Source organism: Halichoerus grypus, chromosome 2 (assembly GCF_964656455.1).
Source record: "Halichoerus grypus chromosome 2, mHalGry1.hap1.1, whole genome shotgun sequence".
In the NCBI taxonomy this organism is placed as follows: domain Eukaryota; kingdom Metazoa; phylum Chordata; class Mammalia; order Carnivora; family Phocidae; genus Halichoerus; species Halichoerus grypus.
Window position 1 is genome coordinate 193,646,676 of NC_135713.1, and position 12,063 is coordinate 193,658,738.

General features: G+C 37.6%; 1 long non-coding RNA gene across 1 annotated transcript; it reads left to right on the forward strand.

The window, feature by feature from the left end:
• The first annotated feature begins 3,423 nt into the window (after positions 1 to 3,423).
• On the forward strand, positions 3,424 to 11,279 carry LOC144381030 (uncharacterized). Its single transcript, XR_013445434.1, has 3 exons — positions 3,424 to 3,531; positions 5,828 to 5,881; positions 11,219 to 11,279. It is a non-coding gene; the product is annotated as an uncharacterized LOC144381030 (long non-coding RNA).
• Positions 11,280 to 12,063: the final 784 nt, after the last annotated feature.

Consider the following 12,063-nt stretch of genomic DNA (forward strand, 5'->3'; position numbering starts at 1 on the left):
GTCTAGAGTGGATAAGAAAAGTGAAGTTATGATGGAAATTATGAACTTGGAGAAAAGTGAGAGAGGAGGGAATGAAAGTCTCTGTAGAAATGATAATGGGTGTGGTAGGAGTAAGGAAGTAAAAGAAGTGGAAGAATATGAGGTTCTGGCCAAAAATAGTTTTGTTAGAATTTAAGATTTTAGAGGCAAAGCATTTCCAGGTGATGACAAAGTTCAGGATATCCATGATGGTTAACTAGTATAGAATTTAGGAGACAGTCATTGAGGATAAGGAGCTCAAGAAATCTGGAGGCCAGGTTGTGGAATGAACTATCCATATAAAGACTGGTATTCCGTATAGTGATGCCAGGAATTTGGGTGCAGAGGAAGACTGTGAGTTAATGGGACAAGCTCCTTAAGTGACCAAAAAAATCAGTGACAATAAAAAGAAATCCAAATACCATAATTCTCACAAGAGGAGAGGTTTGAGTATGGCCAAAAAAACAGCAATCAGGATCTAGGAGATTGCACGCCCTAAGGCAAATGGGATATAGAAAAAAGAGCAGCTTTCTCTCAAAGGAAAAAAAAAGAAATGGGAAATATCAGGAACAGGCAAAGTTCAGTTAGGAAAGAAGATAAGAGTCTGTAAAGAGACTGAAGATATAAAGAAATTCATATTTAATAAAATATGAGTCTGAGAGGGCACTATGGGAAGGTGAAAACAAAGCTAACAATGGAAAGAAAAATCAGAGCGGTAGAACACAGAATACATTAGAGAGGATATAAAATTTTGTGGGCTTACATTTTGAAGATTGGGAATGATACAGATAAAAGGTGTGGTTAGACTGATAATCTTGAGGCAGAAGGCTCATTTCTGGCAAAACGTGATCAAGGTAGCAGACTAGGAAATTGCTCTGTTGCGTCTGAAAAGTCATTCCCTTGGCTGGTTACCAGGGGCGGGGCGGGGGGGCGGGCGGTGGGAGACGGGATATCAGAAGCTCCACTAGTCCAAGGCATCACAGAAGAAGTCTGAAGCAGTTGGGTGAGAACAACCGTTGTGCAGGTTTCCTCCCAGGCACTTGTGCAGAAGACTGGCTAATTCCCCAGATATTATCCTCCCCATGGAAGCACTGCAGTATGGTTCCAGAGGACTAAAAGCAAGAGTTCTCTTTTTTCTGGAATTGGAAATGATTAGGAGGTCCAAACTGCCTACCTAAATAGCATCTTCCCCCCCCCCCAGCTTTATTGAGATATAATTGATATATAACATTGTGTAAGTTTAAGGTATACAACGTGATGATTTGATATACATATGTATTTCAGAATGTTTACCACAATAGGGTTAGTTAATACATTCTTCACCTCACATAATTACCATTTTGTTGTTTTTGTTGCTAAACCGCATCTTCAAGCTAGAGGGAAGAGGCATCGTGAAGGAAAGTTTCACACAGCCATCCCGCAAGCAGATTGGGAAATGGCAGGGGGCAAGGATAAGTGGTGATTCCCACCCTTCTAACCAGGAACTAAAACCAAGTCCATTACCAGACAAAACTTGTTAGCTTTGTGTCTTACCCATTTTGGGGATAGTCTGGTGTTCCCTTGTCTGTCTCACTGTAGCACTTTATATTATAGCCCTAAGAATAAAAATATCTGTGTGCTAGTTTTCCTGGGACACTGAAAAGAAGTGAGCTTGGAAGACTGCATCTAATTTCATAGCCACCCTTAGGGAAGCCCAAAAAGTATACTGGGTGGTAGTAGCTGCCAAGAAGAGAAGAAACTAAACCCACCAAATCCCTGAGGCAGGACAGAGAGCCAGTCTGGGTTAAGAAAGAAGCCCCTGGAGAAAAGCCCTGTATGGTTCCATGATATATAATTAAAAAGACTCTGCAAAACCAAGATTTTAGTGTTTGCACAAAATTATATTTCAACAGCATTATTTTCCTTATAGATTGTTCTCTCACTCTACCTATATACTGGTGAATGTTTGCATCTACTGACTCCCAGCTTAAATTTGATCATCACTGTTTTAGCCAAAAAGCTCTAAGGTTATGTCTTAGCTGGCATTCTTGTCAGGTTTACTTCATTATTTAATCAACAAATGCCATATGGGCATTTTTTGTAATATAGGATCATCATTCTTCAGATTTTCAACCATTACCATCTTTTACTTTTTAAAGGTGAGAAGATTGATATGAGTAACCTGGAAACTTTTCTGGGAAATATGGGGATGACGCTCACAGAAGATAAAGGCATGGAACTACAAAACAAGCTTCCAGTCGATGGTAAGCATTAAAAATCTCACAGTGGGGGGAAAAAATCACAGTGGCCTTTAAGGAAAGTTAAGTATGTGGACTTTTGTAACTAATACTCCCTATTTAAGGACTGTTTCATCCCCCCCACCCTGGCCCCCATCACCAAAATGATTTCACCAAATTGAGAGTTGTTTCCACTCTTAAGTTTTATTCTTGGAAGTGAAATAATATACATTTTTAGAATAAAACATTTAAAAGTCTATGTTTCTGAACTTATGCATGTTTCATTTAAATATCAATACTACTGCCTGAAACTTGCATTTTTCCCTTTCTTACAGACAAAGGAAAGATGTATGTGAACAGATTGATGAAAGAGTTAAGGTCTCTTGAAGGTGAGTAAGAAGCATGATGAAAAGGCAGGTAAAACAGGTCATCAAGCTTTGCTTTTATTTTAAAAAACTCATCCTATTTTACAATTTTCAGGTTATTAATCCAACTGTCCCAACTATCTGTTAAGTCAGTGTTTATTCTTTATATGTTATATATGTATTCTTATATATTCTTTATATCTATAGATATTCTATATATAGGCATACTGCAGTCACTAAAATGGTTTAAATACAGTAACCCAAAAGCAGTGGTTCCCAAATAAAGCTGTACACCAGAATCACAAGGGGGAAAAATAAAGCATTCAAATCACTAGGCCCCTTCCCAGTCATATCGATCTTGAATTTCCAGAGATAGTATCTAGAAACATATGTTCTTAAATGTTTCCCAGAGGATTATGATAAAGTAAATTCCATGGATTGGTTGTCTGTCTGGCTCAACGGATGGCTGGCTGAATGGATTGGTGGTTGGTTGGATGGATGGATGGATTTATAATTCTCCATTAATTTAGCAAGTTTTGAATTCTTCTGTGCAAACACATGTATAAAGGCTGATTTTAGTCTTTGCCATGACTTACAAATACCCTTAACTACTCACTTTCTTCTCTTAAATGTTTTCCTAAAAGTCCTAACAGAATCCCACAGATCAGGGTTTAGGAATTCCTGACTTAGATACCAAAACCACATTTGCTTGAATGGTTTAATTGTTCTTTGCTCTTCATTGTCTATGTAGTACTGATACCTAGGCATGATCTATAATGACCCACTCTTACAAATATTTTTCATATCCTATCCCTTTCTTTCCTAAGGGGTGAAGGTGTCTCCAAATAAGGTGGACACTTTCTTGAAAAACATGGGAATTGATCTCAAGGAGAAAGAAATCCAGGAACTGAAGGACTGCCTACCAGTTGATGGTGAGAGTTTTGAGTGTCAATAGATCCTTTAGCCAAACTTTGGACTTGAGGCTAGTCTCAGACCTAGAATGACTGAAGATAGGATGTATATGAAAAAAAGAAAAAGAAAGAGTGAGGCCTTTAGCATAGCTATCAAACTGGGCCCAGTGGCTATCACTGGGGAAGGATCACCAAGTATGCTGCCCCGTAGACATGGCAAGAGTCCCTCTTCACAGGAAATGCCAGGGTCTAACAGAGAATACTCGGATTTTAATCTTTGAGTCCCTACTGCTAACCCAGCATTAAATAGCAATGACCAGCACTACATGGTCCTGACACGTGCAAGGCGCTGTTTTAAGCACTTTACATATATTGTCTTATTTAATCTTGCAAACAACTCTACAAGGCAGGTTCTATTTTTACTCCCATTTTACATATAAGGAAACTAAGGCACAGAGAAGTCAAGTAGTGTGCCTGAAGTCAGAGAGCTAGTAAGTGGTGGACAGGCAATCAGGCTCCAGAAACTGTCTCTTAGCCACTCTGCTATACTGCCATCAACTACCAGAACTAATAAATTTAAGAAGATATATAGCAGTACTTAATGTAATTAATTAAACTTGGCATATATTAGACTCATGCTAGTAGAACTGAGGAAAATTCATGAGGAAATTTTAAGAGACACCTGTCCCCTTGAGGAAGTAGTAAAGATACAAGATTGATCCAAGTCAATGAATATGGGCTTTTCTAAATCAGTAGTACCTTCCATTCTTTTATACCATAAACTTTAACTGAATGCTTATGATGTGTCAGGCACTGTTCTAGACTCTCGGATCCTTTGCATTAAAAAGAAGTAAGCGGATTTTCCAGAAATGACTTTTTCTTTGTTTTTTTTAATCCCTTTCATAGCTCTTTTAATCTACCAGCAGTTCAATAAATGCAGATATTTGTCATTGCCTTGTTTTTCTAAGTATTCTGAAACATGAGAAAAGATACCAGCACAATGATTTAAAGTGTGAGACTAATTCTAATATAATTCTTGTGGACTACCTTGTATATCTGTGGAATCATTTGAGATAGAATGCAAAACTGTTTCAGGGGCCCAGTGGGCCTCAGTGGAGCTGATTAGAGACATACAAAGTAAATGACATGAGGGGATCTGTCCTTTACAGGCACAGAATATTCTCCACTAATGGTTCTTCCTTATCCTGTTTAAAATTCATAATATAATGGTATTCATATTAATAATAACAATAATAATAATAATAAATGCTATAAAATTATAATAGGATACCAATAAAAGGTTATCATAATTGAAAAGACATAAAAAAGAACAAGCAAGGAAAAATTCCATATCTGGGAACCTGGAATATGTGTACTGGTTTTAAAGCTAATTCATTCTTTATAATATATTTGCATTTTACTGGAACTTAATTATTAAGTAAACATTTATGGATCATCAATTTTGTGCAGACCCTTAAACCAATGCTGAGGTAATAGCAGGAGTACAAAGTGATTCTTGATTTCTCACCCTTTGGGGGAATTTACAATCTTAGGATTATTATTACACATAAAATAAGAGTGTGAACATGTTTGAGAAGTGATGGACTGGCACCCTTGACCAAGTTGTAAATGGAGAATGAGTATGTCCGTAGGCAGCTTAAGGTTCCAAACAGAATCTTGCCTATTAGAGCAATAGCATCTTTTAACTACTATCTTAACACTGCAATCCAGTGTTTCTCAAACTTGCAATTTTACAAACTACTAAAAATGTATCCATTGACTTCTAATAACTTCAGACTTTGAGAAATAGACTAAAGAAATTAAGTGCATCATCTATGAAAAAAGTCTCTCAATTGAGAATAGGTGCTGCAAAACAAAAGTTTTGTCATAATACCTGGGAATTTAACTGAATATATCAACATGATGATTATCATGTTGGCAACCTAAGAGCAGCCAGGCATGCGTACCAGCACTCTGTCCTTTAAAAGAATCACTTGGTGCTAAGGTGATCATAAGCCCAAAGGTAAAGTCAGCACTGACAAAATGGAAACATCATTTTTAAACAAAATTTTTAAACTCTCAAAACATTTCAGACCCATGCCTGAAAAGAGTAGCCTAATAAATAGTAGATTGTCTTGAAGGAAAGGAGAATGTTTTAAACCTTACTCATGTATTATGCTGTATGGATTTTGATAGCATAAAATGCAGGAGCTATATTAACTTAAACTTCTAGGAAAAGTGTTTTTAAATGGTTGAATTTTGGGTTTCTATTTCACAATTTTTCTAAAAACCTTTTTGGCGCTTTTTTATCTTAAAGCCAATGGGAAGATTGACTTAAATGTGTTGGTGGATGAAGTTAAAAATATCACAGGTGAGTGAGATGTTGAAATGAGTATTATATTATGTGGTCTTAAAGTTTTATATGGAACTATATTTTTAACAAATAGTGTTTCCTCCCTCCTTTATTCATTTAACAACTGTTTCCTCAGCACTTACTACATGCCAGGCATTGTTCTAGACAGGATACATCAGCAAACAGAATAAAGATCATTGCTCCCCTGGAGCTTACATGCTAGCAAGGGAAATAAGCAATAAACATAATAAATAAGTCATTATAAAGTATGTTAGAAAGTGATAGATGCTATAGAAAACAATGAAAAGTAGACTAAAGGAGATTGGGAGGGGAAAGAGGCACTTGAGGCTTTAAACAGATAATCAGGCCTCCTTGAGAAGGTGACATTTGAGCAAATACTTGAAGGAGGTGAGGGTTTTGTCCATATGGAGACTTCTAGAAAAAGAGTTGTAGGCAGAGGGGACACGGACTAAGACCCAAAGGCAGGAGCATGCCTGGACTACTCAAGGAACAGCAAGAAGGCTAATGTAGCTGAGGTTGAATAAGGAAGGAAAAAGGTAATAGGAGATCAGGAGAGAGAAGTGATGGATGCAAGATTAGTCAGGACTGTGAAAGCTCTGCCAGGACTTGGGCTTTTTTCTGACAGAAATGGAAAGCCATTGCAGGTTTTAGACCAGAGGCATGATATGATCTGACCTGTTTTCATTAGATTTTCTTGGATTCTGTGTGGAGAACAGACTCAGGGAGGGGGAGGAGTAGGGAGTAGAGCCCTAAATGGGTTTTTAAAGTAATCCATGTGAGAAATGATGGTGATTCATACCAGGGCAAAGCAATGAAGATGATAAAAAGTAGCTGGACTCTGGGTATATTTTTAAAGGAGTTATTGTGGTGATGGATTTCACTAGACTTATTGTGGTGATCATTTCATAATTTAAACCAATACCAAACCATTATGTTGTACACCTGAAACTAATGTTACATGTCAATTATATCTCAATTTAAAAAAATAATAAAAAGAGTCAACAGGGTTTCCTCATGGAAACTAGATAAAGGGAGAAGTCAGAAATGACCCTTGAGATTTTTGTCTTGAACAACTGAAAGGATGGACTTGCCATTGGAGTCTAGAGAAAGTTGCTAGAAATACAAGTTTAGATGGAAGAAAATTGGGAGTTCAGTTTGAGATATTTTAAGATATCAATAGAAATAGAGATAGAGATATCAGCTAAAAAGTTACCAGACAGTCACAACTTCAAGAAAGATATCTTAGCTAAAAATATAAAATTGAAAGCCATAGGCATATAGATGGTATTTAAAGCCGTGAGATTGAATGAATTCACCCAAGGGGTGAATATATATGGAGAAGGAAAGAGAACTAAGAAGTAATACTGGAGGACTTCAACATTAAATGTTAAAGCAAAAGAGACCAAGAAGAAGTGACCAGTAAAGTAGGTAGAAAACCAAGAGAACATGGTGTCCTGAAAGCCAAATAAGTATATTAGGTTGGTTTCCCCCAGACACAAACCCTGAGACAAGGAGCATGTATACATAGGAGGTGAGCCCAGGAAACACAGATAGGGGAGTAGAGAAGTGAGACAGGAATGAAGGCAGCAAATAAAGTATGTGTTTATCAGGCAAGTTACAAAGAAGGTAACTGAAACTTAATCCCATTGGAGAATATCTGGGAAATGATAGAGAACACAACCTCGGGGGAGTGGGAGAGCTAGGTTATTTTTACACCAACCCCTATCAGTCATTGGTTGAGAAGTGCTCAAGGGGAGGGAGGCAATATTACTCCACTGGCATTTCCAGCCATTGAGCATTAGCAGAGTGAACTCTGGCAACCGAAGAAATCCCTCAGACAAAGAGATGCCAGCAATTAAAACTTGGGCTAGCATGCATCGAACTGGTAAGGGTTGAAGAGATATGATCAGGGCATCTATAGTATCTGCTACAAGTATCAGCCAGGAGGGCAAATCAACAGTCAAACAAATCAATAGGTCAACTAAGATAAGACCTGAGAAGTGACCATTGCATATAGCCACATTAGTGATCTCAAATCACAAAATACCATTAGTGATATCAAAAAGAGAAGTTTCAGGTGATGAAGGTAGAAAGAAGCCTGACTGTAGTGAGTTTAAGAGAAAATGGGAAGGGAAATACAAACCAAAACCACAATGAGATACCACCTCACACCAGTCAGAATGGCTAAAATGAACAACTAAGGAAACAACAGATGTCGGCAAGGATGTGGAGGAAGGGGAATCCTCTTATACTCTTGGTGGGGATGTAAACTGGTGCAGCCACCCTGGAAAACAGTATTCAGGTTCCTCAAAAAGTTAAAAATAGAGCTACCCTACAACGCAGCAATTGCATTACTAGCTATTTATCCAAAGGATACAAACATAGTGATTCAGAGGGGCACCTGCACTCCAATGTTTATAGCAGCAATGTCCACAATAGCCAAAATATGGAAAATATGGAAAGAGCCCAGATGTCCATTGTATGGATAAAGAAGATCTGATGTGTACACACACACACACACACACACACACACACACACACACACACACACAATGGAATATTACTCAGCCATCAAAAAGAATGAAATCTTGCCATTTGCAACAATGTGGATGGAACCAGAGGGTATTATGCTAAGCGAAATAAGTCAGAGAAAGATAAATACCATATTGTTTCACTCATATGTGGAATTTAAGAAACAAAACAGATGAACATAGGGGAAAGAAAGGAAAAATCAAATAGGATAAAAACAGAGAGGGAGGCAAACCATAAAAGACTTTAACTCTAGGGAACAAACAGGGTTGCTGGAGGGGAGGTGGGGGATGGGGTAACTGGTTGATGGGCATTGGGAGGGAACTTGGTGTAATGAGCACTGGGTGTTATATGCAACTGATGAATCACTAAATTCTACCCCTAAAACTAATAATACAGTATATGTTAACTAAATGGAATTTAAATGAATTTTTTTTTTAAAAAAGAGAAAATGGGAAGACAGGATTTAGAAACAGTGAATATCTGAGAAATTTTGCTGCAAAGGGGATCAAAGAAGTAGAACAAAGAGGCAAGTAAACTGGTGAAAGTTGTCAAGAGAAGGCTTTGTTTTTTTTAATTAAAGAGATAAACGAATTTTTGATCAAATGGAAGAGGAGGAAGTGGTGGTTTGAAAAAAAAAAAAAGAAGAAGTGAAGTAGTCAGCAAGAAGAGCAGGAAAGTTAATACATCAGCAAAATGTAGTGTGGTTGCCCAAAAGAATCAAGGACTCACCTGAGGTTCACGATCATCCATTTAAAATGAGAACAGTCAGCACAAAACACTTCAACTCTAGTTCAGCTGCCTGGCTGCAGGCACAGAGTAAGCACAAACTTGTATTTAAACAGGAATGAGCTTTTGCCAAGTGAGTATATTGAAAGCAAGGGCAGAGCAATTTCAATCCAATCTTTCGCAAAACTTAAATACACTTACCACTCTCTGTGTTCACCATTGCTTTTTACTTTTACTCTTTTTTGGGTTCAGTTTCATTCTTCTTGAAGTACATCCTTCTTGGTCATTTCAACAAGGGTTAGTCTTTGAGAATATCTTTATTTTACACTCAGCCTTGAGTCATTCTTTGACTATGTCTGCACTTGTAGATTATCATTCTACCTTAGAACTCTGAAGGCTGCTGCTAGTATCTCTGAAGAGTGTAATGACACTGGTTCCACAAGGTTGAAAAACTGAAACTGGATTCATCTATTGCTACGGGAAGGAACTTCATCTGACAACATTTCAGTCTCTCTCTCTCCCCCCTCCCACTACCCACCCACTGGCAGAGTTTAATATGGAACCAGCTATCCAAAGAGAAATGTGGTCTAGAGTCCTGGCCTCAGCATCACAAAGCAGAGTTTACTATGGTGGAATTGGAGCTGAGAGGTAATCATTAAATCACTGAAATAGTTTACCTTCTTGGCTACTCCGCTGTGGACCCTTCTGCACATATTTGAACTTAACTTCCATGTAACAACAAAACAACTCCGTGTTCCCTTCATACAAATGAAGATGTCCTCTTTCTCTCCCCAGAATGAGGAGAAGCAAAGTTCCAACAGTCTATCTGTGGGAGACAGTCATACTATCTCTGGGCTATGTTAGTTCTCAAATTTAGTTACAGTCCCATCTGGATATTCTGTAACCTGAAGACCAACTTGTAAGGTTAACCTATAATAAACTTGTAATTAAATTTAAAAGGGGAAAAAAGGGGAAAGAAGAAAATACACACGAATATAGATAGACAGAAAGATGATAGATTCATATACGCACTGTTTTCTGGCCTCTCTTTTTGCTGTTAAAAGTCAGCTATAAGTCTTCATTGTTTATTTAGAGTTACTCTCTTTTTCTCTTGTTACTCTTAAGATTATCTCTATCTTTGAAATTCTCATTCTCATGTGGCCAAGTGTAGATTGTTTCCATTTTTCCTGCTTGGAACTTGTGATTCCTGAAACTGAACATTTATGCCTCTCACCAAGTTTTGGAAACTCTGAGACCTCATGTTTCAACTATTGCCTTTTCTCTTTTTTTCTCTTTTCTCACTTTTGGAAACTCCTAGTTCATGTATGTTGAACCTTATTCTGCTCTTCATATCTTTCTTTTCATATTTTCCCTATTTTTATGTTTTTGTCTTTTCTTAAACCTCTCTTCCAGTTCACTGTCTCTACAACTGTGTCTTGTACTATTTGTCCATTGGGATTTTAATTTCAATAACTATATTTTTATTTCTAGATACTGTTTTTAATTCTTTTCCAGATTAGCCCATTCTTTTCCCTGATTTCTTGTTCTTATGGTTTCTATACTTTCTTTTCAGCAGATTTTTAAAAATGTGATTTCAAATCTATCCCCTGATATGCCCAGCTTACAGTGTAAATCATGTAAATACTAATTTACTCAAGGTGAGAATTTTTACAGAGAGCCAGCTTTTATTATCATTTTTAAAACTAGTCCCATAATTCAGGTAAAAGAAGAAGAGGAAGGGGAAGGGGGCAGGGAGGCCCAGAGGAAGGGAATAAGAAGAGGGAAGAAGAAGAAGAGGAAAAAAAGAAAGAAAAGAATACAGATGTTATATTTGTGGTTGAATTGTTATCCATTAAACACAGCTAAATTACTAAGAAATTATATAATCCCTGCTTTACTTATTATATATGGTATCATCTTATCATTGAAGATATCCTCTTAGGTTAAAAGAAGAATTTCTGACTCCCCCCCCACCTTGATTCTGAATAGCTAAACAAGGCTTCATTATGCCTAGTTCATCCTCACAACCCTACCTGGGAAGGATGTTTCCTTATGTATATGTATTTCTTTCTAAAGGAGAGAAGATTCCTACTGAGGACCTGAAAAATGTTCTGAAAGACATGGGAATAAAGATCACAGACAAGGAACATAAAAAGCTTCTGAAAACTTTGCCAGTTTCTGGTAAGCATTGAAGTTCTACTTCACCGATATCTAAAAGCTTACTCATTTGACATTTATTAAAGATCTGTTGTGTGCATGGCACTATCCTAAATTCTGGGAGAACAGGGACCATGTCTGCAGTGACCATGTCTCCTCAAGTCCTCAAAACTACACAGAAGGTTTGTTTTCAGGTTTTGTATTAGAAATTCTAGGGCCCCTGTGTGGCTCAGTCATTAAGTGTCTGCCTTCAGCTCAGGTCATGATCTCAGGGTGCTGGGATTGAGGCCCGCATCAGGCTCCCTGCTCCACAGAAAGCCTGCTTCTCCCTCTCCCACTCCCCCTGCTTGTGTTCCCTCTCTCGCCGTGTCTCTCTCTGTCAAATAAATAAATAAAATCTTTATTAAAAAAAAGAAAGAAAGAAAAAAGAAATTCTACTGTTTAGGGCATCTGAGTGGCTCAGTCAGTTAAGCAGCCGACTCTTGGTTTCAGCTCAGGTCATGATCTTGGGGTCCTGCGATCAAGCCCCAAGTTAGGCTCCACACTCAGAGGGGAATCTGCTTGAGGATTCTCTTTCTCCCTCTCCCCCTCCCCCTACTCATGTGCTCTCTCTCTCTCTAAAATAAATAAATCTTACTTTAAAAAAAAAAGAAATTCTACTGTTTGAAACATTTTATGTCAATTTAAAATATTTTTTTAAAAGACTCAATCCTAGCATTTTTTTAAACGTTTTATTTATTTATTCATGAGAGTCAGAGAGAGAG